This window comes from Rhodnius prolixus, unplaced genomic scaffold (assembly GCF_049639745.1).
Source record: "Rhodnius prolixus isolate KJV_2025 unplaced genomic scaffold, Rpr scaffold_8, whole genome shotgun sequence".
Lineage (NCBI taxonomy): Eukaryota > Metazoa > Arthropoda > Insecta > Hemiptera > Reduviidae > Rhodnius > Rhodnius prolixus.
The window spans coordinates 18,141,762-18,169,644 of record NW_027411593.1 but is presented as its reverse complement, the minus strand read 5'-3'; the positions used below and the strand labels follow the sequence as shown (position 1 = coordinate 18,169,644).

General features: G+C 34.9%; 1 protein-coding gene across 2 annotated transcripts in view; it reads left to right on the top strand.

Annotated features, from left to right (window-relative positions):
* The first annotated feature begins 23,239 nt into the window (after nt 1-23,239).
* Nucleotides 23,240-27,883, top strand: part of LOC141450977 (cell adhesion molecule 2-like) — a 673,919-nt gene continuing 669,275 nt past the window's right edge. For both annotated transcript variants that reach the window (XM_074121947.1, XM_074121937.1), the window contains exon 1: nt 23,240-23,354. The gene's annotated coding sequence lies outside the window, so the exon portion shown is untranslated. The remainder of the gene's footprint in view (nt 23,355-27,883) is intronic.

Sequence of the window (27,883 nt, the reverse complement as noted above, 5' to 3'; positions counted from 1 at the left end):
CCTGCTGTTTCATCGGGATTGTAAATTAAAACATTATTTAGAAGCTTTAGATCATTAAATTGCCAACTTGCAAGGTTATAATTCTTTAATTTCATATCAGTAAAACCTTACAAACTCATCCGAATCTATGCCGTGGTCATTAAATAATGGTTTCAAGAATTTGGTGGAACTCACAGTGGAATAATTAATAACTTTTTCAAATTCTTGTCATAAATGCAAGCAAAACTTTTTTTTGAAAATGCCGAATAAATATACCGTTGAGATACTTTAAGGGAAGGTTCCGAACAGTTTTAATTTTATGATTGAGTTAAGAAAGAGCAATGATTTTTTTTTTTAAATTAAAAACATAAACAAAAAAATCTTGTTCTTTTACTAATATTGCGTTTCACTCTACTTATTGTGATAACTAACGCTAACTAAGGAGACCCAGGATAACTAAGAAGTTTACTTTAAATTGCTCTTGAGGTAACTAAATATTTGGTGACTTTTACCTCCATCTGGCTCACATTTTAATCCCAAAACTCCTTTGATCATTGATTCTGGAGAAATTTTACAAAAAGAAAAAACAAAAGTAGGTCATAAGAAGCCAGCCATGCCTGAAAATATGTTTTCTAAACTTATCGAGTCCTGTAAGGAGATCAGTTATAATAATAATGTAGCATTCATCTGTCTGAGCCTTTCAAGTTTTGTCGTGCTCTTTCCAAAGTCATTGCTGAAAGAACCGTTCGCATGTTACCCGTGGTAATGTCTAGGGCAGACAGGTTCTGGACCAATGAATGGAGTTTCAGCTAGCATCTTCCTTTCTGGCTAGCTGATTGCATTTTCATTCCCCCTGACTTATCTCTTTTATAACACCGGGAAGGCCGTTTCAGTGACTTTCTGCTCGTTTTCAAACAAGAAAAGAGGTTATTTTCTAACAAGCGCCCAGCAATTTTAGCGCAGACTGATTGTGCAAGAATCTCCATGTGTTGAAGGCCTCTTTTCTAGTTTCTTCCTAGTGCATGTCTTAATTTTAAATATTTCAGCATGGAGAGCCCTTTCAATAAATCGTTTGACTCCAAAGATCCCTGCTTCCAAGCCAGACGCCATCTTAGAGCCACTTTTAAACCAAGACGGAATGATCAGTCTGTAACCCATAAGCCCTAGGATTTCAAGATCACTTGAAAAGAGTTTTCAAAAGTATACCTTGGCTGGATCTAGTTCTCAATCAGGCTTCTGGGTCTATCTTAATAGTATATAAATAGTGAAACATACTGGTCAGGAATGGAGCTAGTACTCCTTTCATTAGCCCGGAACCAGTCCTGGGGATCACCAAGGGTGCAGTTCGTGAGGCTCTCAGAAATTCGATCTGGAGAGAACATGAAAAGAACTGGGTAATGCTTCCTGGGGTCAAACACGGCAGGAGTGTTATGCCCTTGCTGTGTAAACAAAGAACCAAAGAGACTCTGGGCTTTGGTTGTAATGAGATTACTCTGATTACAGGCCTATTCACAAGGCACGGATGGTTTAGAAAGCACCTGCACAAGATAGGGCTTATTAGCTCGGAACCTTTGCGCAGATTGTGCCAGGAAGATGAGGAAACGGCTTCTCACTTGTTATTTGATTGCGTTGCTATCGAGAGACTGCGCTACGATATCTTTGGAACTTTGAGGCCAAAGAAGATGGTAGCACAGAAGGAACTGGTAGGCAAAGTCCTCAACCTTTTTAGAAGGGAAGGTTTCATCTACTAGAACCAGAAGGGGAAGGCACAATAAGCCTCTTGTGGCTGCGGTGCCGTGGGGCTTGGGTCCCGTCCCGCCTTCTTAAATTTAAAATCTAATAGTGAAATCTATAAAATAGTAAAATAGAGAAACGTAGGAGATGAATTCCCATGGAACAGAGGGCTTAATTTACCGTTTTCAGAGAATTTCTCAAAATTCGGTTTATAAAGGAATAATATGCATCTAGGTGTATGTACGATATTGAGCTTAAGTTTCCTATCAAAAGAAATCAAATAGTTGCACACATCAATTACTTTTGCAGGTCTTAATGAATGCTGCAGGATTCAAATTAAATGTTCGCTTATCCGTAGAGACGCCAAAATCTCTGAAGAAGCAGTTATTTCTCTTGGGAATTCTATACCACTAACAATAAAAATAATTCCAAAAACAATTAACATGATCAAAGTACTCTTAAGTTCTATGCCTTCCTCTTCTCAAATTTTAGGATTTAGTGCAAAAGTTAATTCAATTTTATTAATTAAAACATTAAAATGAAATTAATTATCGACCTTTATTGTTAATTGATGGAATGTAATATGTTTACATTGATGGATATTTATTAGGGGTCGATTGATTATCTGCAGTAATCTGAAGACGTTATCAATATATGTACAATATAGCTTGCATGATATTAATTGGCAATATAAATCCAGTGCAGCAGACTGCGCTTTACATTGCAGAGAAATAATTTGACAAGATATTGCGTATTCGGACGAGGCAGCAAACTAAATGCAACTAATAGAATTAAATAAACTATTTCAATATAAATACATATCATACATTATAATAGAGTTTCATCTTACATATTATTAGTAGCAAAATTCAACAGGAAAACTACTGATACAACGGCAAAACACACTGCCAGGAGGAAAAAAAAGGATGTCTTGCAAAAGAAGGTGGACTTACTGGGAATTCAAAGGCTGAAATAAAGAACAACAATTCTAAATATTAAGCTCGTTATGAGAAATATTGAACACCAAATGGACTAGAACTATAAAACTACTCAGAGTATTGCAACCAAGCACAGATATTTGTATTCTGAAATATTAAAAACAGAAAGAATGTAAACTTTTAGGCAAAGCCATCCGAAAAATCTACAGTCTAAAATCCCGCTGTAGAAATGCAATAAAGTTCACCGATTCGTGTGTCTTCATTTCGTAATTAGAATTTCTAACATATTGGATGAAGTATCATCTAGATAGATTTTACACGGCGGGACGGGAACCATGCCCCACGGCACCGCAGCCACCAAGAGGCTTATTGTGCCTTCCCCTTTGTGAAACCTACCCTTCTAAGAAGGTTGAGGGCTTTCCCTACCAGTTCCTTCTGCGCTATAATCTCCTCTTGTCTCAAGGTACCAAAGATTTCGTAGCGCAGTTTCCCGGTTGCAACGCAATCGAATAACAGGTGAGAGGCCGTTTCCTCCTCCTCCTGATACAATCTGCACAACGGTTCCGAGCTGATAAGCCCTATCTTGTGCAGGTGCTTTCTGAACCTGCCGTGCCTTGTGAATAGGCCTGTAATCAGAGTGATCTGATTCCTGTCCAAACCTAGAGTCACTTTGGTTCTTTCTTCGCCCAACAAGGGCATAACTCTCTTGCTGTGTTTGACCCCAGGAAGCATCACCAGTACTTTTCATGTTCTCTCCAGATCCAATCTCTGAGAGCCTCACGAACTGCACCCTTGGTGATCCCCAGGACTGGTTCCGGGCCAATGAAGGGAATACTAGCTCCGTTCCTGGCCAACTGATCAGCTATTTCATTCCCCTTAATCCCCACATGGCCCGGCACCCACTCAAATCGGACTTTATTGTGCCGAGCTAGTTGATCTAGGACCTTTTTACATTCCCAGAACAATCTAAAAAAAATCTAATCTAAATCTAAATCATCTAGATAGGTTGTTCTTCTGGTCTAAGTTCTAAGTCATATTATGTGTTTTATTTTCAAAAAAGTTTTCAATTAAGTTAATAATGTTAATCTTTCGACGAATGTAGATATTTTTATTAGGTGTTATTTTAATTTGTAATGACTTTATGTTTGTAGTGTGCACTTAACGTAGTCTTCATAGTGTTGAAAATGGATTCTGAACATTGTGGGTCCATCGGATTAGCAGTAAATTAGGCGAAGGTAATGGGCCTCATATTGAGAGTTTAGTTGGTCAACTTTTGAAAGGTTTCACAGACGTACGCGCACCCTGAAAACACAACTCACGAACGCAATGTCTAAAAAAGACATCAAGATGGGACTGTATTCGTCGTTGTCGGCAGACTTCTTCACCTTCTCTGGTTGTACTTTTCTTTTTTTATTTTCCCTTTTCTTCTAGTTATTTATCTTAAACCTCTTGCTGCTCACTTCACCCGTTGTGGCTTCTTCCCCTCTGCCTGCTTCAACGCCCACGCATTTCCACTAGCACAGGTCTCATCTTATTTCTCTACCAGGGTTCTCTTCAACCGCCCATACAAACTATACTGCTTTACGTCTTTACGAAAGGCCAACCTCACCAACCTTAGGAGAAGAAACTAAATTACCTCCAGGTCTCTCTCAAACACTCGCTTTGTCTCTCTCACTCACTCCCTCTCTCTTTCTCTCTCTCTCTCTCTCTCTCTCTATATATATATATATATATATATATATATCAAGGAGATCTTACTACAATGAAAATAAGGTTTGTATACTCCAATACACACACCACTACTAAGACTCAGCTGAAAAATACTCTCCGCGCTATATCAGCCCAATAACCGTACTTTTCTGAAAATCTACTCTGCCAGTCTTTTTTTTCAGCTTCCAGCATAACCTTACTTTCCTCACCGGATTATATTAAAGAAGCTTCGATTACGCCACCTTAACCACTTTACGTTTACTGACTCCCAAATTGGCTAGAATACAGTGAAATGAAGAGCGTGAGTAAAGTAGAAAAGTATTGGTTGATTGCTAACATATAAATTTATTCCGCAATTCCTTTTATTTTTCTTTAAAGTTATCTTAGTTAAATTGATTCCTTTCGGTTGTCTTTTGATTGATATTGGTTCTTTTAGTGCTTTGCCAGGGCTACTTAACTATTTTAACGGGTAGTGTTACAGTGGATTGACATTTTCAATTCTAAATAAAGCAACAAACCTAAAAATTGTTGAATTGAAACAAAAATATGATTAAATTGCTTATTTCGCTATTATTTTGATATTTCTTCTGAATCTAAAAACGGTCAGGCCTAACACTCACAAATGATCAGTCATTGCTTGACGTCTCGCGAGACCCAGTTAAGCGCAGAATGGGACTTGCAATAATGACCCTCAGCTCTTTGTTCGTATCAGACAGCACCACGCGCGAACATGTTGAGGTTATTCGCAAACATTTGGCTATTCCACTTCACCAATCTTGGGCAGTTGCATGCCATCAGGTTGTCATACCCAGTAGGCAATCTCAAACATGATACAACGCACAGTCTTAGTCTTCATTGTGGGTATTACAAAGGGCCGCCCTCCTAAATCCCCAGCAAGTATTCCACACATATGTTCTTCAAATCATAGTCAGAGATGCGATGATATACAGAAGGTTCTGCTTATCAAATTCCTGCCTTTGTAAACTTCCCTTAGGTCAGCCTGTCGGCTAACTCATTGCCTGAAATACCTTTTGGTGCAAAAACACCAGGTTTATTTAACGTGACTGTTGAGAGTATCGGCAAAATTCTTGCAGCTATCGATGGTTTTATTGCAGCTAACGTTTGGGTGGACGATGGCTTAAATCGCAGTTTGGGGAATCAACAAACAGTACAACCTTGTGCTTCAGGTTTCTTTGTAAACTGCTTTCAGAGCGAGTATAATGGTTGTCAAGTTCCAGGTAAGTTTGAGGCTATCCCATGACGCTAAGTGAGGTAATAGCAACCAAACCATCAGCGTACATTTTGTGTTCATCTGTCTGGAGACTGTCACTCTTGTTTAGTCTTTTACTTTACTTATCCGATGAGTGAAATTACTCATAAGTTCCTCAATGTATGAAGTTAAGCACAAACCCCTTCTTCAATGAATGAACACTCTCATTATTAGAGGAAAACTCTGTTTTGATGTGCATTGTCGATTGAGTAACTCGCTTTCGGTTACTTTAGCTAACTTTAGCTCACCTCTTATCCCACAACCCTGTAGCCTCGAACACGTATTTACGTTTAATTCAAGTAATTGCTAACTCCATGCAAGAGACACTGAGTTGTAAAACAAACATTCAGCTCTTCATGAAAAATATACCCAAATAGTTGGGTCAGTATGATTACTTGGAAAAGTACCCAAAAACTGAAGAAAAGTGACTCATAGTTCTTAGGAAACTCTACCCTTCAACATAGCCTAAAACTGTCCAACAAAACATTACCAAAAATCTCTTCTCCATATCTCTCCTGAAGTAATGTTTATAGTTAGGTAGCTGCTTAAGTGAGCCTACAATGGAAGTACATCATTCCGCTTGCCTGTATCTGAGGCTTGCTGTGATAGCCCTTTGATAAGAGGCCAAGAGACTTAATGGGATATACCATTCTCTTCTCTGTAAGATAAAAAGAGGCGCCATGGTAGCCGAGCGGTTAGAGGAGAGACCTGCGAAGCTAATATGTATTGTGGTACTGGGTTGGATTCCCGGTCTTAGGCCTTGGATTTTATTTAATGGTTAATAAAAGAAATTTACAGTAAAGTATGTTTGTTAGTCGCCTCCGTCCAAGACACCTAATTGGTAATTGGACGTTCAGCCCCGCCTGAAAAAATAGGCGATTACTTTACTTTAGTTTTTACTGAGATAAAATATTTTTTGAACTGTATATACAAAATAACACAAATTTAGATCTAACATCTTCACGAAGAATAGTACAAATTACAAAATGATTGTAAAAGATCTTACTGGTTCTTTGCCTAAGGTTACTCAGTTTGAGAATCAGTTTTTAGTTTACAAAGAGAAGAACTCTTTATTAAAATATTTTAAATACTGTGTTTATTTCCTCTTTCAACAATCTTATTACATTTTGTACTTTAAAAGATATTCTATTCCTTAACTTTGATACTTAAAAATATGAAATTAATTCAAACTTCTTGAAAATTTCTTTTGCATCAGTTGAGCTAATCGATAAGTCTTCTAAAATAATTAGAAATGTAATTGCAGTTTGTAGTACATTATTTACGAACAAAGTTCAATAAGTAATTGTGTTTAATGAGTAATTACTTTAAGGGGAAATTTTGGTTAACACTTTAACTGCGGTGATAGCACCCAGGAATATTAAATGTTAATTGCGTTCAGTACGTGATAATTATTCCTGAAATTTTTACTTATGAGGAAAAGTATGAAAAATATTTTATTTTGACCTTATAAAAGAAAGCAAAAATGATTTTAATTGTTAAAATAAATGCCTACTATTGTAAAATTCAAGTTCATATTACCGACGACCCACGGCAGAAGTAAATAATGTTAAATATACGCGGCTACAATGAACTGAAAAAAGGTTACGCTTTATAATAGTACAGTTGTTTCAGCAATGACTAAGGTAACTCTTCGGGTTTATCCTGATCAATCAATTTCAGGATTAATCTAAAATCTTATGGTTTTTCCCTTTTTTCTTCATCGTAATATGGTTTTGTATTCAACTTTTTAATAATTATTACGGCAATCCTCACTTCTCAATAAGACTCGCTCCTTGCCTATCGCTCCCTTCAATCCCATATAGAATCCCTTGAGCCTTGGCTAAAGAAATGGAGAATTAAAATAAATGAAAGCAAATGTAATTACACAATTAGTTCTTCTCTAAGGCGAATTATACTTCTACCAGTTTAACTAAACCACAATCCTCTTCCCACAACAGATTGTGGTAATTACCTAGGGTTGGTTATGGACAATCGTTTAACGTGGAATACACATAGTAGACTTAAGCGGAAAGAACTGAACTGACGATTCAAATTTCTGTCTAGACTTCTCGACAAGCGATCTAAACTTTCATTTAACAACAAACCACTTATCTACACAATGGTACCGAAACCTGCCTGGACTTACTGAATGGAACTTTGGGGCTCAGCCAAAGCTTCCAATATCTACAAAATCCAATCCTTTCAGTCAAAAACACTCCGTAGAATCGCTAATGCTCCTTACTTAGAATCTAACTCTACCTTGTACCGAGATCTCCTCGTTCCCTATATTTCTGAAGCTGCAAAATCCCACTACGCTAAGTACCACACCTCAATTTCCTCACATCTAACCCACTAGTTTCTCCAATCTTCTGCATTAACAGGAAAACCTACAAGACGGCTGTAGCGCTGGTGATCTTCTTAATGAAGTAAGTGCTAGTGCACAGTAATGAAATACTCTTTCTTTGGTAGTTACTAGGCAAATTCTCCCCCTCATGCTATTCACGAATTTACATGTATCATGTATCAGCTGTATCATGTTGAAGCACGAATTTAAGGATTTGTAAAGTTGTATTTGTAATTTATAAAAGATGATCTTTGATACTGAAATAAATAAAAGAAAAATCTAGATAATGATAATTAAAAAAAATGAATTGTGGAGAGAAGAGATAAGAACAGAGACTACATTCAAAGCTTTGCATTAATTACTCTCTTTTTTTTAAAAAAAAGGAAATATAAACATTAATTAAAGGAGATAAAGGGGATGAAATAAAACATGAAGAAGAATGAATACAAAATATATATATATAAATATAAGTATACAAATTATTTTGAAGTAATGTATTAGATACCAAAGACTAAAGAGTCTTTCATGAAGTCCCTTCATTATTTGGCCTTCATCTTCAGTTCTGCTTCTCTTTGGAGAACTTAAAGCAATCTGTGGTATCTACTTAAATAAAAAAAAAAAGATTTGTCTCATACTTCTATTCAAATCCATCCTTTAGCAAATTAATATCTGCTTTTAACTTTAAAAAAAGATCTAAAATGTAAATCCATAACCTTACACTTGGACGGTAAAATAAAGTTTTAGTTCCGGTAAGTCGCATAAATTGGATTAAAATTGCTTTGAAGAATATGGATTACTTATAGTCAAAAGATAAAAATTACAGCGACATCTTGCAATTGTAGTAAATCGTTTGAAACAGAGGATCTTTTTTTATTCTTCATGGATTAAAATTATGTGAATACGTTGGCCGCAATTTTTAAACAAATCTTTTTCTGTTTTTCGTTATTGTTAATGCCGCAATGTCGGCATTGGTAAACAAGTGATGAGCGATGTTCATTGAATAAAAGACTCTCAGTAAAATTTGATACCCATTAACCTAGCGAACTATTGAATTGTATTGAAACTTGAAATGATAGCAAAGCACTTAGTGCCTCTAAATATTAGGGAAGTAATGGATTCATGATCAGAGGTTGGTTCATCAATTTGGCGTAGAGAATTTGACTGACTTTTGACATTTTGACATTTAGATTTTTATTTATTAAATGAAAATAAATACATTTCTACACTGGAGTGCCAGTACGAATACTATAACCTCCAGCATAATAATTACAAAAATTGTACAAAATATAAAATATAAAATTAGATAATGAGGCAAAAAACTCGACAAAAACCTCAGCTGACAGGAAAGTTCTACCTCAGGGAGTCCTTAACTCTCCTGAGCCTGTGCACTGTGTCCAAACTATAGTTCCCTATTTGGCTTCATAGGTTGTTGTGACTTGATTCACACTTACTGAAAAAAACCAGTAGCGAGGTACTTGATGTAGTGTTCTACATAGTCCATGTTGGTGTTAGAGTGTAAGTCTATAATAAGCGTGTAGCGGGGGGAAGTTGTGAACAGTCTGAGGAATTTATTATATTTTGGATGATCTGCAGCGAGGCGATATTGGATCGACTTGTCAGACTCCAGGAGGGACAAGCATAAAGTAACATGAGCCACTACCTTGTACAGGAGGAGTTTATTCTCTCTGGGGACAGTTTAGAGTCCCTGCAGAACAGCGGGAATCGCACTCGGATGGCTGCCTTACCTTTATTGACTCTATCCTTTATGTGGGGGTAAAGGTCAGCCCACGATCCAGTAATACTTCAAGATACTTGATAGTGGCAGCCCACTGCACAATCCGTCGTCCCCCGAACCGAAGTGGGACATCTCGATACAAGATCGGCCCCTGCGCTTAGTGAAAAGAATAGCCTCTGTTTTTAAGGAGTTAATTTTTATTTTCCACTTGGTGAAAATTCTGTCCATACATCACTTGGCCTTAGTAAGCCTGTTGACTATCGTGTCCAATCTCCAGGACGAAGCATAGGCAGCGACGTCATCAGCATACAAGGCCAGTCGAACATCCTTTGGTCGAGGCAATGGGTTGAGGTGTTAATAAGAAACAAGACCGGTCCTATTATTGAGCTATGAGGCACTCCAGCAGTTGAGAATTTGACTACCAGTTAATGTAGCTACTAATTAAAAAGACAAATTAATCTTAGTGGGAACTCACCAGAAGTGAGAAGTGTTCTGCCAAAAAATATAACAGGATAATAACCAAGGATAGAAGAAGATTAGATTAAATTATCGGGGTGGGGCCTAAGGTCCACGGTACCGCAGCCAAAATAGGCTTATTGTGCCCTCCTCATTGGAACTAGTAGACGAAACCTCTCCTACTAAAGAGGTAGAGGACTTTCCCTACTAGTTCTTTTTGTGCTACTATCTCCTTTGGTCTCAAAGATCCAAAGGTTTCGTAACGTAATCGAACAGCCAGTGAGAGGCCATTTCCTCCACATCCTGACACAATCTGCGCAATGGTTCCGAACTAATAAGCCCTCACCTTTTACAGATGACTACGCCCTGTGTGTACTGTGTAAATGTATTGGGGTGAAACAGTATATGTTGTTCATGTTGTTAGGCTGGGATACCCGCAGGGACGCCATGTACCCTGAAGAAGTGGCTAATCCACTTCCCCTACGGAGAAATAGAAGTAAGGTTAGAAAGAATAATGTTAATAATATAGGATTAAATAATGTCGCCGCCTCTCACTGGCACTACCGATGAGGTTTCTAATCCAGTTCATCGCTACCATTAACTTTACTCTTCGTCATATCTCTACAACCGATTTTACACACATCAAAGTTCTGTACTTGTAAGGATGATGTCAAACAATAACGTATAATAATAATGATTCATAATACTTCTAACGTTTGAACTTTTCAATTACGACTAGTTTGTCTACTAGTAAAAAAAATATTGTGGCGCAGATTATTCGACGTTTACAAGAGAAATATCCATTTTGAGCATTTCATCTTACCAGGTATCGATTTCAACTTAGCGATCTTAACTAAAAGTAGGGCTACTATAAAAATGAAATATATGAGTAAAATTACTAATTTGAAGAAAATCAAATGAGTAAAAATGCCACTTTATAAAAAAAATGTTGAGGTTTTTCAGAGATTTTTGAAAATTTTGTTCACAGAAAAATAGTTTTTTCAAGAATTGTATTAAGTAAATCGTGTTTACAAAAAGTTTTGTGAGTGATTCACATCAAGGTAAACTAATTTTTTGAAATATTTTCTTACCAGCATTCGTCCTTTATTAAACATGTTTTGTTGTTGAAAGGGCATAACTAGTTGTCATTGAAAGGAGCTTTAAGTATTCAGTAAATATTGTGCCACTCATGTAACAGCTTTTCAACCTTCTCCAATAAACCCTTATTTACAAATGTTACTCGAAAATCCTTGGTTATTATCCTGTTATATTTTTTGGCAGAACACTTCTCACTTCTGGTGAGTTCCCACTAAGATTAATTTGTCTTTTTAATTAGTAGCTACATTAACTGGTAGTCAAATTCTCAACTGCTGGAGTGCCTCATAGCTCAATAATAGGACCGGTCTTGTTTCTTATTAACACCTCAACCCATTGCCTCGACCAAAGGATGTTCGACTGGCCTTGTATGCTGATGACGTCGCTGCCTATGCTTCGTCCTGGAGATTGGACACGATAGTCAACAGGCTTACTAAGGCCAAGTGATGTATGGACAGAATTTTCACCAAGTGGAAAATAAAAATTAACTCCTTAAAAACAGAGGCTATTCTTTTCACTAAGCGCAGGGGCCGATCTTGTATCGAGATGTCCCACTTCGGTTCGGGGGACGACGGATTGTGCAGTGGGCTGCCACTATCAAGTATCTTGAAGTATTACTGGATCGTGGGCTGACCTTTACCCCCACATAAAGGATAGAGTCAATAAAGGTAAGGCAGCCATCCGAGTGCGATTCCCGCTGTTCTGCAGGGACTCTAAACTGTCCCCAGAGAGAATAAACTCCTCCTGTACAAGGTAGTGGCTCATGTTACTTTATGCTTGTCCCTCCTGGAGAATATAAAAAATATAATAAATTCCTCAGACTGTTCACAACTTCCCCCCCGCTACACGCGTATTATAGACTTACACTCTAACACCAACATGGACTATGTTATCAAATTTTCTGTAAGTGGTCGACATCCACTTAAATCTGACGGATATTATTGAAAAAACATTGAAATTCTGTGATTAAATTCAGAATACGTTACTCAGTTGAATTGGCGTAAGATATTATCCATGTTTGATAGTTGAAGCCAAAATCTTTTCCACTTCAAAATATCATTGATTCTAGCCCGATATACACTCCTATTCCGGTAGGATTCCGATGTTTCTTAATGACAAGTATTTGGTGCTGACTTGATAATAGACCCCGATTAAAAAGAGCACATTTTAGCAATCTTTCTCAGAACAATAAATTCCAGAAGGAATGATTGGGCGGTATACAGGAGGCTTTGCACCAGTAGATTGCCTTTTTTTTAGGCTATAAATTTATTTCGCCAAACTTCCTCTCGTTAATACCAGAAAAAAAATGCTTTTAACAATGTCTGATAGCGATAAAGGAATTTGAAAAGTATGTAAAAGATGTGCAAATAAAAGTAAATTCCATTAAATGAAACAAGAAGCAGGAATAAAGGTTTAAATAAAATAAATCACGATTCATAAAATATAACAGAGTGATTGGTGCAAAAAGAAGGGAGTGAAACCTTTTGATGGATTACTTCCGTTCCCCCCATCAGTCGGCCCAAACAATAAGGTGAATTTTTAGCCCAATTTATTTTCTTGAACTTCAGATTTATAAAGCATTGATAAAGTGACTGTTTTATTGAATTATTCTTCTTAATATATTCAGAGCAACAGAAAATACTAGCGGAGATTCTTCTCACTTTTGGGTACCCTTTCTGACAATCACTTAATGTTGATATTATGCTTGTCAGCAGTACTGGACAATGCAGCTGAATCTATCCGCCGAATAGCGCATGTTTTGTTGTAACCATAAACACTTTCGGATCTTCTCGAAAACTTGAAGGTTTGATACAGAAAACTTTGATTTCAACAAAATGTCCGTCTCATATTCCATTTGCTGACTCTGCTGAATATTGGTGGTAACATGGCTGCTTCAGGATTCAGGATATTCGTCCTGTTCGATGATATGACCTTTGGTCAGACTTAAAGGGCTCCAGTCTTGATCACTTTCTTCCAAAGTATTGACTTCGTATTATGTACGATGTACTCCATCTGTTCTTATCCCACTTCTGAAAGAAATCCACTTCTGAAAGGAACACTTTATAGAATGGATTTCTCACTTTTCTGAATTTCTCTTTTTTGACGTGAATACGTCTTTAAATTTGCTATCATATGGAGGCAATCCAAAAAACTTTATGATAACAAAATCGGGGGATACAGTTTGGCATTATAGTTTCGAATCTATCGTCTACATCCAAAATTAAATTAGGCCACTGAATAGCTAAAGGATCAAAGAATTCATTACGATCAGCGAGAACTGTGACGTATCGCGGGCGGGGATGGGGAAGCGCCGCCATTTTGAGATCATTTTGCTGCGTATCGAGATTTGCAATTAGTATAACTTTTTACTCGGAGAAGCAATGATGTTCGTTTAAGTTTTAATCGTCAGCTGTCGTCACAATCTATCGATTGTATATAAAACATTAGTGTAAAATAGTGACAGTGAAAATAATAAGGTGTTAGAATCAAAAAATATTATCAAAAATATATAATGTCGGCCTATACGCGTCGAAAAGCCAAAACCAAATACAGAGATCTTATACGGTTGGAAAGGGCTTCTCAAGAACAATCGAATGGTAATAATAAAACACCATATGACCGAGTCAAGCTGTGCCGGGAACGTAAAAGAATGAATGCGGCCGAGCGGATCAACGACGGTGTCAGTACATACATCTGCAGCTGGGGCGGTTGAAATTATGCAAGTGGATGATGAAATCGCTTCTACATCGACAACGGACTGTATAGGCATAGATTGTGTTCGATCGTCGATTTGTTTCCTAGATTTCATCCTAAATACATAAATAAAATTATTTTATATAAAAAATATAACCCGTTACGTAAACGTATTCACGTAGAACACCCGGCCGTGTCCATAACACAGCCAGTTTTTTTCCTTAAAATGCGTCCTACAATTGACTAAACATCACACAAACATTACAAAAATGTAGATCAATAAATTTTATACTAATAATAATAATTCTTAATAGAGCGCTTTAAACTGTCATTTCATTGAAATGGAACAACTTTTTAGTTTAGTAATGTTAGTAATAATTAAATAAGTTAGTAAATTCGGAATTCGAAAAAAATTGTTAAACCTTAAGAATAGTAGTAAAAAATAAACTAATTATATGATTCGAGATCATTTCTTTTTGTTTTTCTTTACTTTTACTGGAACGCCTCTGTTTTTTACTCATTATTTGTTAGGTTAGAGGGAAACTTTAATTTTCTGTTTTTTGAAAAATGTATCACATTTTTCCTATTTAAAACGTTTTTCTTCGTTATAATGGACAATTTGTGAGATACCGTTATCCACTTCAACTCTTGATTCTTTTCTTCAAGAAATGTATGATTGCTTCTTACCACTTATCCTTCTCTTAAATCTTTTTTATCAATTCATGATTTGTTTTCTACCAATAAAAATCAATTATACATTTATATATTTGTGTTGAGTCAAGTCAAGTTTAGTTTTGCGGTCAAGTAGTTTACAAAGTATTTTAAAACATTTGTACACATCTTGTCAAAATTCATCATCGATACACTGATAAGACCGATATGGACACAAGAAGCAGAAGTGAGGGGCTAAACCAAATATTCAGATGCCAGACACTGAAATCCAAAATCCTGAATGCACCATACTGCATATCTAACCTCACCATTCACACTGGCCTTCACAACCCTTTTGTCTCCCATTGCAAATCTCACCGCCTACTAGATCTCCATCCTCATCCTCTTGTACAACAGCATACCTCTCCTAACCTTCCAGACAATCCTCTTCTTCGCATGAAGCGGAAGTAGCCTAGATATTTATTGATGTGAGTGAATCCACCGTGAAAGAGTTGCGATGGTTCTAACATGACAACAAGCGAACTGAACCACTAACATCAAATTTACATGTTACAACTCTTTTTTTTTTTTTTTTTTTTAGCTGTGAATATTACCTTAAAATTTTCATTATTTGTGTCAAAAAATTAAAATCTAATATGAGATGAATTTAACTTTCCAGCGGGCGCGCGTATCTCACAGATACAAGTTTAGACTAAAATAATCGCAGTTTAGAGACGGAGCGGCGGAGGATGCTGTCCTTTAAGCAATGCTACACCCTGATGACTAGTTTCCTTCAGTAAAAATCTTATCTTGTTTGGGGTTGTACATTTCTTTGCAATTGCCGATCCGTGCCTGACATATACTCGCGACCATTCGAGTAAGTTTCCTGACATCAATTATTTATATTTTTTCTTTTATATGTGTTCATCAAATTGAACTATTTTCAACATTGTTTATAAGAATATTGTTTTCTACTGACAGAAAAATACATTGTATATCTCAGATACGAGGAGGAAATAACTGCGAACACTTTCAGACAGTCTAGTGGCTGAACATGGTGATTGTAAAATTACACTTATTGACTTGAAAAAAATAAAAAGTACTGTCGTTTTCTGAGCATTTTTTATTTGTTATTTCATTATTAATAATTATAGATGTTATTTAATTAATTTCATTTCTTCTATTGATAGAAAAAATTAAAAATACCAAAGTTTATCTGTGAGATACGCGCGCCCGTTTTTGTAACTTTTTGGGCGCGCCCGCTGGAAGGTTAAATTGTAAACTAGATTTAAAAAGCAATAATTTAGACATTCTAAGTGTTTACACATTGCGGAGCGATCTAGTTATCTAGTAAGCAAATCATTTATTTCACTTGCAATCGTAATAATACTTATTTATCGTTTAATTTTACATATTGGTTGTAAGAGTGACAGATTATTTCATCTGTTCTATTCCAGTTGGCTCTTAATCACATTTTTCTTGAAGTTCTAGTTTTGCTGCAGGGAACAAAGACAAAATACCCAGCTCTAATTCATTGCGACCATTAAACTGGTCTGCCAAAAATCATGGTTCTACCTTTTTTTAAAAAACATTTAAGATCATAAATACCGTACTTAAGAAATAAAAGATCTGTATTCACTCGGATTTTGTATAGAACAATACGATAATTTGTTTTAAGTGCAATTTAAGATAATTAAATTCCGACATCATTTGCAAAATGAATTTCAGAATATCTGCAAATGAACGAAAGTGTACCTTAGGTTTTCCCGGATTTACTTCTGAGATGTTCTGCCGAGAGTTGTTGTGATGTAAGGAGGGAATCGATAATAGAAATTTAAGACCACTCAAGGTACTCGAAGGTACTGAATTTATCCCTTCAGTAACGATGATTCAACCTAAAATTACAGTAACCATGGCCTTCACATCACAAAATCATCACATTAAATTTACTTTAAGCATTAATAAGGATCTAAACCTAATTTAAAATGTACTTTACCAGAGTAAAAATCTGGTGGGATTAAAACTTTATATTTATTAATAACTAAAATGTAGGAGGGAAGAGAAAAAAATTCAACGAAAAGAGAAAACCCAAATTAAAATTTCAATTTCTCATCTGTTTAAACACTGCATTGCCAATCGGAAGTCAATTTGACTCCAAAAAATTAGGAATAGCTCTGTTTCCCCACATCTCATAGCTATCCCGAAATGCTCTTAGATATGCTATCGCCACTCTCTCACCATTTGGTAGTCACGAGCTGAAGGCCATGGAATTCTAAGTATCTTTTTGTAGATTAGTTTACTTGAATTATAAGAGTCATTTTGACTCCAGATTGGTAATATATAAGTAGATTTTCTGTTATTATCTTGACTTCAAATTACCAATTTGATGTGCCCATGCAGGGAAATTTACTTCTACTCTAAACATTCTGCTGTCTTCCTCGCGAAGAATTCTGAGATTTTCCTCTTGATATTTTTGAGTGTCATAAAATTTATATTTTCATTCATGTTTATTCTTTTTTGAGCCAAATGTTACAGCGGTATCGTACAAAGGGAAACTCAATAAACTGGGTTGCTACACTCATCTTTACATAATGATTCAATGAATCGAAATTTGTGTGCTACGTAATTGTAAAACTTAAAGGTAGTCATTGTGTTTCTTTCTTAATATGATCAACATTTATTGCCTAAATGCTTATGTGATAAATTTACATAATTTTCATAGAAAAGCCTCTTTCTGCAATTGATTTTCTGTCCGAATTTTGCACCAAAAACTTGTAGCGAATTGGGTAATTTCCGATCCGTGTCAACAGCGCACAGTGATTGAAAAAATAGTGAATGTAATTAAAAAAAATGAAAATGTCCCTGATCGGAAGGCAGTCAATCAGGGTTCTAGAAAACACTGAAATTACTGCGATCCTAAGTTGAAGTTGATTCCTTCTGCAAGAAACGTTAAAGCCGATTTGTGGACAAAATTTGTTTTTTCTTTCTTAATTCCTATTCTTTCTCATCCTTTAATGCAAATTTTATTATTAAAATTGAAATCAATGTAATAAAATATCAAAAATAAATTATGGAGTCAATATGACTCCACATTGGCAATAACTGACTAAGTTCGAGCATTGGCAACGCAATGTTAAGCAAGTTTCATACTACGAGAAAAGCACCAGGCTGCTATTTAGGAGTACTGGGATTCAAAGAATGTTCTTCATTTTTATAACAAGCTCTCATACAGAAAGCTATATGGATTTTGTAAGCCATTCGCTGAATGGAATTTTGTTAAAGATATTAAGAAAAAACTGTTAGTTTTCCTCATTAAAAACCAAGCAGATATGTGGATAGAAATTAAAAGAAAAAGTTGAAGACCATGTGTTAGTTTAACGAAGTTACACCAGAAACTTTTTTGTATTTACTACATCTGTACTTCAAAGTTGTTTTTTTTGAAAAATATTATACTTCTTCACAGCCAGGTAAAAAGCGCATTCGCTGTTTTATTAAATGAAAAAGGCTAACCCATAAAGTTGGCGTTCTCATCCATTATTTAGCTTTTAGAAAAAGAATGTGGCACTTTTTGTTTTTGCTTAAAAGTAAGTTTAAAATAACTAGCTGCCTTTTTTTAAAATGGATATGTTAAACATAGTTCGTTTCCAGCCGATTAAAAACTTTTCTTCCCAAATATAGGGGATATGTAGCTTCTAGTACATTAGCAACTAATGGAAAGGCTGGTAATTTATTATATTTTGCCTAAACACCATTAAAACAGTTTACGCCAATCAATAAAACTTCAATAAAAATAATTTGGCTGATTTTATCCAAATTCTTATTAGATGGTCCTGCAGTTGGTGCAATTTCTGTGATTTTTCCATTTTTGACTCTCACACCTTAGCCAATTTGATAAAAAACCACTCTTTTCTTATTCAAAGAACCCCAAATCAGACACTAAAGAAAAATGTTAACATCATGGACAAGTTACAAACCAATAGAATAGAATAGAATAGAATTTATTTGCTTTTAGAGCTACACTCTTTACAAATGGGTCTGGTTATAATTTTTGCACACAAAACTAGAAAATAAAAGTAATTCTTGCAATAATTATCAAAGAAATTTTACAAAAATGGAAAAGGAAAAAGGAAAACAAGGAAAAAAGAAAGATAAATAGAAAATACTGTAACGAAGTTGACCTGGGCAGACAAGAAAGGCCTAGATTGTTCTAGGGGTTGAGCGACCAAAGTCGGTAACAGGCCATCACTGTGTGAACAAAAGGGCGGTCTCTACCTGAGGAGAAAAGAAAGGCCTAGATTGTTCTAGAGGTTAAGCGACCAAAGCCGGTAACAGGCCACCACTGTGTAGACAAAAGGGCCGGTCTCTACCTGCACTAGAAAGGAAAGGGGCTAGATTGTTCAAGGAGTTTAGTGACCGTAGCCTGTAATGGTCCACCGCTGTGTAAAAGCCAGCTAAGAGAAAGGCCTCAGTTGGGGTGGTAGCATATGTGTTTTCCCAGCCAGTGATTGACAAGTGAGAGTGAGACAGACGGAGTTGGAGAGAGACAAAGAATTGGAGGAGGCGGCCCTAGTTGTGAATGTGGCAGTATGTGTTTTCCTCAGCCAGTGACCGGCCGGTAGGCGTGACACAGACGGAGTGGGGCAGTCGCAGTTAAAAGGAGGCAGACACAGCTGGAGAAGTCAGTTGTTAATCAGTTAGTTTTAAGTGAGTCTTGGAGAGACACTTTGGAAGTGACAGTTTGAGAGAGTCAGTGTTACTGAGTGCTTCAGTGTTAGCCCGTAGTCAGTTCGTGAGTAGAGCTTTGTTAGTGCGGTTGAGTCTAGCGCAATTCGGTGCAGTGCGGACCAGTGGTCAGTCGGGGAACAGTTTTGTGGCGTTACGTAGTGAGTAAGTAACAGTAAACTGTTGTGACTGTTGTAAATGGTAGCCGTAATGAATAGCGTTAGTTGCTTGTAAATGTTAATGTGAGTAACATTAATGTGTTAATAAATCAGGTTATTACTTACAAATTTAGCGAGTTTTATTATTTAATTATACCCACATATTTAAATTAACTAGTGGCAGGCATTAGTTATAGTTGTGAAGTTTTTAGTAAAAGATAGGAAAAACTTTACAATACAATAATATTATTAAAGAAAATAGACTAAAGCTAACATGCCAACATAAGATACTCAATTTTACATTTTATTAAGTTTGAGAGGGCAGAAATATTGTTAATAAACATTGTGTTATTGTTAGCAAATTAATTTTAATTTAAAATGAAACAAGGCTGATTATTTTATCTTATTTTAGCATTCAATGTTGGTTTGTAACAATAATGTAAATTATAACTGGTATACCCAATTTAAGAACAAATTATTGCCTATTGGTTCTAAACATATTTTAGAATTAAACTCCAGCAAATAACAGAGTATTGTTGGAGAAAGAATAACAATAATGACAATAATAGTTGAAACACACATATTATCATTAAGTAACTTATTACAATAATATTAGTTGTCGTATTTTTAAAGCTTCTAATGCAAAATAGTAAATATCATTTAATTTTTCTTTAGAATTAACTGTTAATAAATTGAGCAAATTTGCGAGATTAGGGAAATTTTTATTATATACAGATATCTGCTCCTAGGGTCCATTATACATAGCACATTCTATTAAAAAATGCAATAAATTCTCAGGACTACATGAATTTGTAAATCGGGCAAATTTGCGAGCTATTTAACTTAAAATGTTCATTATTAAGATAAAAAGAAGGCGAATCAAAATTAGATAGGCCATTTTGAGAAACCAATCAATGCTTTTAAATGGAACATCTAAATTCAAAGTACTCTTTACCACCCTTTAGAGAGCTAAAATGTCTAAATTCCTTATTATACTTTGAATGGATGACCCCTATCGATATCAGAGGACAACAAATGGTTATAGAATCGCTCATCAATATTGTTTATTTCAATACTAGAAAGGCTGGAATTTAATTCTAAAATATGTTCAGAACCAATAGGCAATAATTTGTTCTTGAATTGGGTATACCAGTTATAATTTACATTATTGTTACAAACCAACATTGAATGCTAAAATAAGATAAAATAATCAGCCTTGTTTCATTTTAAATTAAAACTAATTTGCTAACAATAACACATTGTTTATTAATAACAAAATAAAGGAGAAGTAATTTCGTGTATTTACCCCATTAACTGCAATCACACAAGACCGCAGAAGTTGGGCTTAGAGATATTCAACACGAGGGAGTGTAGTGCATTTAAATGTTTTTAACCTAGTTAATATTCTCGTCTGTTTAAGAGTTTACTTAATTATTTTTGTTTTTACCTTTAGAGTACCGGAATAAGACCAACTAATGGGGGGTGAAAACGTTGCAGGGATGAGTTTTTAGAGTAAATTGATGTAACGTAAACACTGTTATCTGATATCTCATTGAATTAGCTTTCATTATTGTTTTACAGTTTGCATTTAGTTATTTAAAAAAACTAAGTTAAAAGGGCTGAATAAAAACAAATTCTTTTATAATCCTACCGTCCCTCATCTGGACTTACGGAACATCTAAGCATCCTAATCTCAACAGTATCCAAACCCTTTTTGTTCGAAGTTTCTCAATACTGAGGTTTTCCTCGGCTAAATATTTCTTTTAATTTCCGCTTCCAACTGGATCTATCCTGGATATCCTCTTCTTTCAGTCCATTAAGGGTTCCTCAGGCGCCATCTATCCACTTTTCTTTAGGTCTGCCCTTTCTTCATCTTCCTTCGGCTTCCCATTCTCGGAGGATTTCCTTAGCCATTCTTCTATCTTCTATTCTCTTTATATGGCTGTACCATCATTTATCGAAATATTTTCTTTCTTACTTCTTCATTTCTCACTATTTTAAGCGTTGATATTCGTGCAAGATCCAAGTCTCAGCGGCATGTAAAAGTTTACTTTATACCATGCTACTGTACATTGTTTTTTTGGTACTATTCAAAATATTGCCGCTCCATATTACGGCGTTCAGTAAACCGATAGCTCTTTTTTGCCCATTCTTTGCAATACATCTTTTTTACTTGAAGCATTATCACTGATGACAGAGCCCAAGTCTTTGAATTTCTCAACCCTTCGGATTTTTATGTTTTCTATAGCAAGGTCTTCAACGCTTGTTGTCGACATATACCTACCCAGTTTTTGCTAAAATGATCTTTAGGTACCATTTTTTATATGCCTCTATCCAAACCCTCCAATCGAAAATCCTAGGTGCCATCATTTATTGATCTTTCTGTGTTAATCATTGGAAAATCCACACTGTCCTAAAAATCCCATTTTGTTTTGACCAAGACCAATCCTGCTAAATAAAATTTCATTCCAAAGTTACCCAACATTGCTACCCGTTCATAAGCAATCTGTTCCAAACTACATTCCCCTCGGAGTGAAGCGTCGACGGCCTTGCGATCTCCTGGATCGCATTACAGTAAAGGACATCTTTCGAACTCATTTCCTCGGTAAGCCTCATTCATATCTTCTAAGATATTTATCTGTATTTTTTTTTTAAGTAACCCAATCGGTTGTTACCAACAGGCAGCTGGGAATTGAATAAACATAGTTATAAATTTTAATAAGATGCTTCCACTGTACAGCTGTATCGAATATCTCTTATTGAATGATCAAGAACTGAATCTATGACAACCTTTAAAATAACAACGCTAGAAGGATTGCTGCAATGTCTGCTCAATATTAACGAATTTGAATTTTGTAATCTGTCAGTTTGTATAATTACAATTAAAACAATTGATAAATCTGAGAATGGATTTCTAGTAGTGCAGTACCAGATTTGAATGCGAAATTCCAACATTATTACTTTCAGAGATTCGAAGTATCTTTGCTTTATTTGTAGATGAGCTGACCACGGATAGCTTTACTGCACTGAGAAAGCTCAGGATGTCAATGACCATTAGATAGACGTAATGTGTCCTAAATAAAATGACTAAAATAATAATAATAAGGGAAGGGATTAGCTATGCGGTTAGCGTACTGGACTCCCACGCGGAGGTCCCGGGTTCGAATCCAGCTGCTGACCCTTAGATGTTTTCTTCCTAGGAGCTTCTTACAGCTCACTGTCCGGTGATGGACATTGTTGTGTTTAACGAGAGAACACTCTCCGGAAGCTGGCAGTGCACTGAAAAAAACCTCCGGGCGCCAATAACCTTAGATGTTGACGCGCCTTAAATCATAAAAGAAAGAAAATAATAATAATAATAAAAGACTACCACTCGTACATATTTTTAGCAAAATGGCCCACAGCAAGGAACAGAATACATATTGTTTAACTTTGAAAAATGAGAAGAAATTTGTAACGGTTGTTAGTAAAAGAAACACTGTTTACGTAACTCTGGGTAATTGGGCCAAATCCAAAATTGGAGGCACCCTCAATAAGTATTTATATTACAAAGGCAATTAATTTTGCTCTTTATATGTTGAATAAAACATAAGACTTTTTGTGAAACAACATTCATACTTATTAACGTATTTTTCTTTTTCTAGTTATTTTTTTTTAAATTTTTGCCTCCCCATGCAGGTTAGTAGTATACTGCTTGGCTCCATCCACACTCCTCGCAATAATGTTGCCAGAGAAGAGCAGCGCATGCTCCCCAATCGTCCTACCTCTATTGAGAATTCAGTAGACCACGTGTAGTCGTCGCGATACTTGTGTTATACTAAAAAAAAATTAAATATTTGAATACATCGATACATCGCTTCGATAATAGGTACATGCAGTTTCTTGTTTTGTTTATATTGTTGTGGCTGTTGTTTTTAACACATGTTAAATCTAAATTTAAAATTGTTTTCATTAAAAAATAATTTAAAAAAAAGTAATGGTAATTTATTATTTAAAGAATTTGCATTACTAAAATGGATTACTTTCTTAATTATTATTTTCGCCTTTTTTGATTTTAGAAATTATATATGAACAAAATTAATACATTTTAATTATTCTACAGTTTTCAATTAATTTCAAATTTCACTCTTTTCGTGCCTGTAGACTTAAAAATGATCTATCGCTCCGTTTAAATTGCAAGAGCTTCTCAGAATCGAGTAATTGCATGCGATCGCAGTAGTCCTCTTACAAAAAGTAAGAGAAAATAAAAGGATACTAATTAAATTAAATTTTCACATTAATTATATACAATTATGTTCAAAAAAATTAAAACATGATTTCTCTTTTTCTCCAAACAAATCACAGACCACGTTAATAAATCTGGCTATCCATAATCCCTATTTATTATAATTTCATCATTTATTTATAAATAATTGTTGACCAAACTAAATTTATTATAATTATATGTATAGGAAATTTCATGTTTAAACCAGTGAATAAAGACCCCCCTAAACCCTCATCAAATTTATTTGATTTCTAATGTAAATTGACTCCTTTAAAATCTATTGAATTATTAAAGCCCTTATTGTTCGCGATTCATTGTTCGGCTAGTTTCAGTTTATACAAACAATCCTAAAACAAGCAAATTTTCTATTATTCACTAAAATGATAATTATAACATTATTATTAATATTTAATAACATTGTTATTCTAATAAATTGTGGTTATTAAAGTTCAAATTGTTGAATTCTACGATAATGAGGTTTCATTATTAAATTATTACTAAATTAATTTAATTTTAATTAAATTACTTTTAAATTTGTTTTATACTAATTATGTTTTAGTCCTTATTACCATTAAATTAAAGTTATTACATATTTATTTTTTGGTCCTAGCATAAAATTTAATTTAATTTCAATTGAACCGTTTAAAATATTATCAATAAATTTTATAATAATATTTTTTAAGACCGTGTCGATTCTTATTTCTTAAATGATTCAGTAGACTTTTCGTTTTATTTTTGGATTATGTTCATAATGAAAGTCTGTAATAAGGTAGAAGCGAGCAATTACTGTACTCATATGCAAATTAATTCCAAACCACGCCCCAAAAAACTCTCCTTTTTTTCTTTGTATCTTAAACAATTAATTCTCCGTGCAGGGGGCGAGTTAACTGACCACATTGTCCAGGGGCCTTCGTGAATACTTATCTGACCTAGAAGGGGATGTTTCTTCTTCATGAGCACCTAACCTAATACAACTACACGCACAGTTTTTGTTTTTGTTAGCAAATGTTTGGGTGTAGCGCATTATCACACACATTTACACCTACTTTGGACTTCAAAAAAAAACCTGCAGCGATGGAACTAGATCACATTAGGTGCAAAGTTTTTGAATCTGTCGCCATTTCTTTTTTTTTTTGGATAAATTGTACATAGTTGCTACAGTTTCCACATGTCCTTATTATGCAGGGTGAACCAGTAAATAATGTCCATAGGCCTACTGTGTATAATACGAGTACATCTAAAGTGGAGTTCAATGACGTATTGGCCAACTTCATATTTTCCACTGTTCTTGAGTGACGTCACTTTAAAGTTTTTTTCTAAAATCATTACTTTTTTCCAATAAAAATGTAATTACTCACAAAGTTTTAGTCCGAATTAAATTTTGATGACACGGTTAGAAAGACAGATAAATTGCCTAAAAATTGATACCATTTTTGAAGCATAAGTTATTCTCCAAACAGCCTCAATCTTCCTCCGAATGCTGGAAAAATAAAAGTAATCGAAATTTTTAAGAAAACTCATTAGGCCCTTACGTGATCATTATCCGACCTAGGTGCTGGCCACCTTTTATTAAAGTTTCCTTGTTTAATGGGCTTTCAAACGGTATATATCATTTTCCAGGATTCTTTTTATATTCGTATGAGAAATTACGTTTGTTTTGCAAGAATACGTGTTCACGAGCACTCGAGTGTTAGTTATCAAGTTGTTTAATTAATTGAAAACTCTTTTAGATGGACCAGTAGTCAATTTTTAAAGTAGATTGTCTTAAAATAAGGAAGTCAAAGGTTGCAAATTGCACTTGAAAAATAAAGGGTTAAGGTTTATTCGCATTCTTTTCTTTTTCAACTGTGTAGTTGTGTGAGAAATTGTAATTTGGAGTAAGTACATATGAATTTTTGTTTATAAAAATAGCACTTGTTTAAAATATTTCATAACATTTTCTCAAATATTTCAGAGAGATCAGAATTTTTTTTTTTTAAGTGTAATTTGTGTCTTTCTAACCGTGTCATCAGAATCGAATTTGGACTAAAACTTTCTGAGTAATAACATTTTTATTGGTAAAAAAAAGTAATGATTTTAGAAAAAAAATTAAAGTGACGTCACTCAAGAACAGTGGGAAATATGAGGTTGGCCAATACGTCATTGAACTCCACTTTAGATGTAATCGTAGTAGGCCTATGGACATTATTTACTGGTTCACCCTGTATACTTTCTAGGTAAGAGGTTTCATTCTATATAATATAACTGATTATATCATAAGATAATTCCTATATTCAATATTACGCCACTTCTTTAGTGCAATTATTCTCTAAAAAGAATTTTTTTTAAATGAATTATGATAATAACTTTCATTTGATCAGTGCTAAAATCAGAAGACGATTTTACAGCTTATCTCTAACATTTGTAAACTAAAATGTGGTTAGGTCAGTGCTGGGGATATTATATTTGATTTTACCCGTCGTAGTACGCATGCTAATTGTATCTCTGACCTCCTCCCGATTTTCCTGTATCACCAGAGGTATATTAGTCGGTTTCATATTAAAACTATCCGATAGGACAGTTGTATATTTGATGGTCAAAAACTGCACAAAAAAGCGTTACGTTGTTTCAAATATCTACCATCCACAATGGACGCCTTCCATAGATACAGTAATTTGGTCTCGAAGCTCACTAACACCAACGTCCAAACTGGGAATACGAGTAATATGATGCGTACTGTACGATTTCATCTCAAAATACAAACCAATAAGAAAAAAACAAAAAAAAAATGAATTATCTTGTCCTAAGTACGTGATAAGGGGAAGTTACGCCATTGCAGCCCACCATTTATGTAGATTTTTAAAACAGGTTTGACTTTTTCCCGTCACTGCACGCAGTAGTCGTGCAGGAACCACTAAGGATGTTTTTTTTGTAATGCTATACGTGATCATTATTAGACCTAGGTGCTGGCCACTTTTTATAAAAGTTTCCTTGTTTAATGGGCTTTCAAACGGTATATATCATTTTCCAGGATTCTTTTTATATTCGTATGAGAAATTACGTTTGTTTTGCAAGAATACGTGTTTATCAAGTTGTTTAATTAATTGAAAACTCTTTTAGATGGACCAGTAGTCAATTTTTAAAGTAGGTTGTCTTAAAATAAGAAAGTCAAAGGTTGCAAATTGCACTTAAAAAAAAGATTAAGGTTTATTCACATTCTTTTCTTTTTCAACGGTGTAGTTGTGTATGTAATTGTAATTTGGAGTAAGTTCATATGAATTTTTGTTTATAAAAATAGTACTTGTTTAAAATATTCCTCGTTACAAAGATCGATTTGTTGTCAACAAGAATTAGAATACTGTAGCTGAGAGTGCAGGGTTTTAAGAAAATATTTACTCTATCGTATTTATTTAACGGGATTTACGAAAAATGTTTATTAGTAATGTTAAAAGTATTTATTTATTCAAAATGTTTTCCATGCTGGTCTTAAGAGTAACAGAATAATTGGATAGGAAACTAAGACTGTAAAAACCAACAGTTACTATTTAAAAAAAAATGCTGTAAGATTAATGCTATTTTTTAAACAGGAGAAAATTTCAGAGTCTTATTTGTAGAATTGGACTTCGCTGCAATAAATGTATCCGCATTTAGTTATAACATTGCGTAATGTTATCTAAAATAGGCTATCATTGTTAGAAAATCACAACTGCAACGAGTGCGCAAAGTATATTACACACTCGATGCAACGTTCCACAATTGACAATTGGTACATCTATTAAGTAAAACAGACAAAATTCTATAGAACAGAATAGAATGTAGAAAAGCCAGATCAGGCAGCCTAATCTCCCATTTTTTAAATACAGTACAACCTCGATTAAACCGGCCCTCGGTTACCGGGATTTGGATAAACCGGGATCATGTTGAGTCATCATAAGAACATCTGGATCGGCGCCGAAACAAAAGTTAATTTTCAGTGGCGATAGGGAAATTTTTTGTCTTCCGATGTAACATAATATTGTAGGCGTGGCCGCAACTCTTTTATACCTATAATCTCGCTTGTCTCGCCCAATCGATGGAAAGAAGGTGAAAACGGGAATCGAGAAGACATCTTGGAGTAGTTCGATTGTGATTGAGATACTCCACAGTTTGCATGC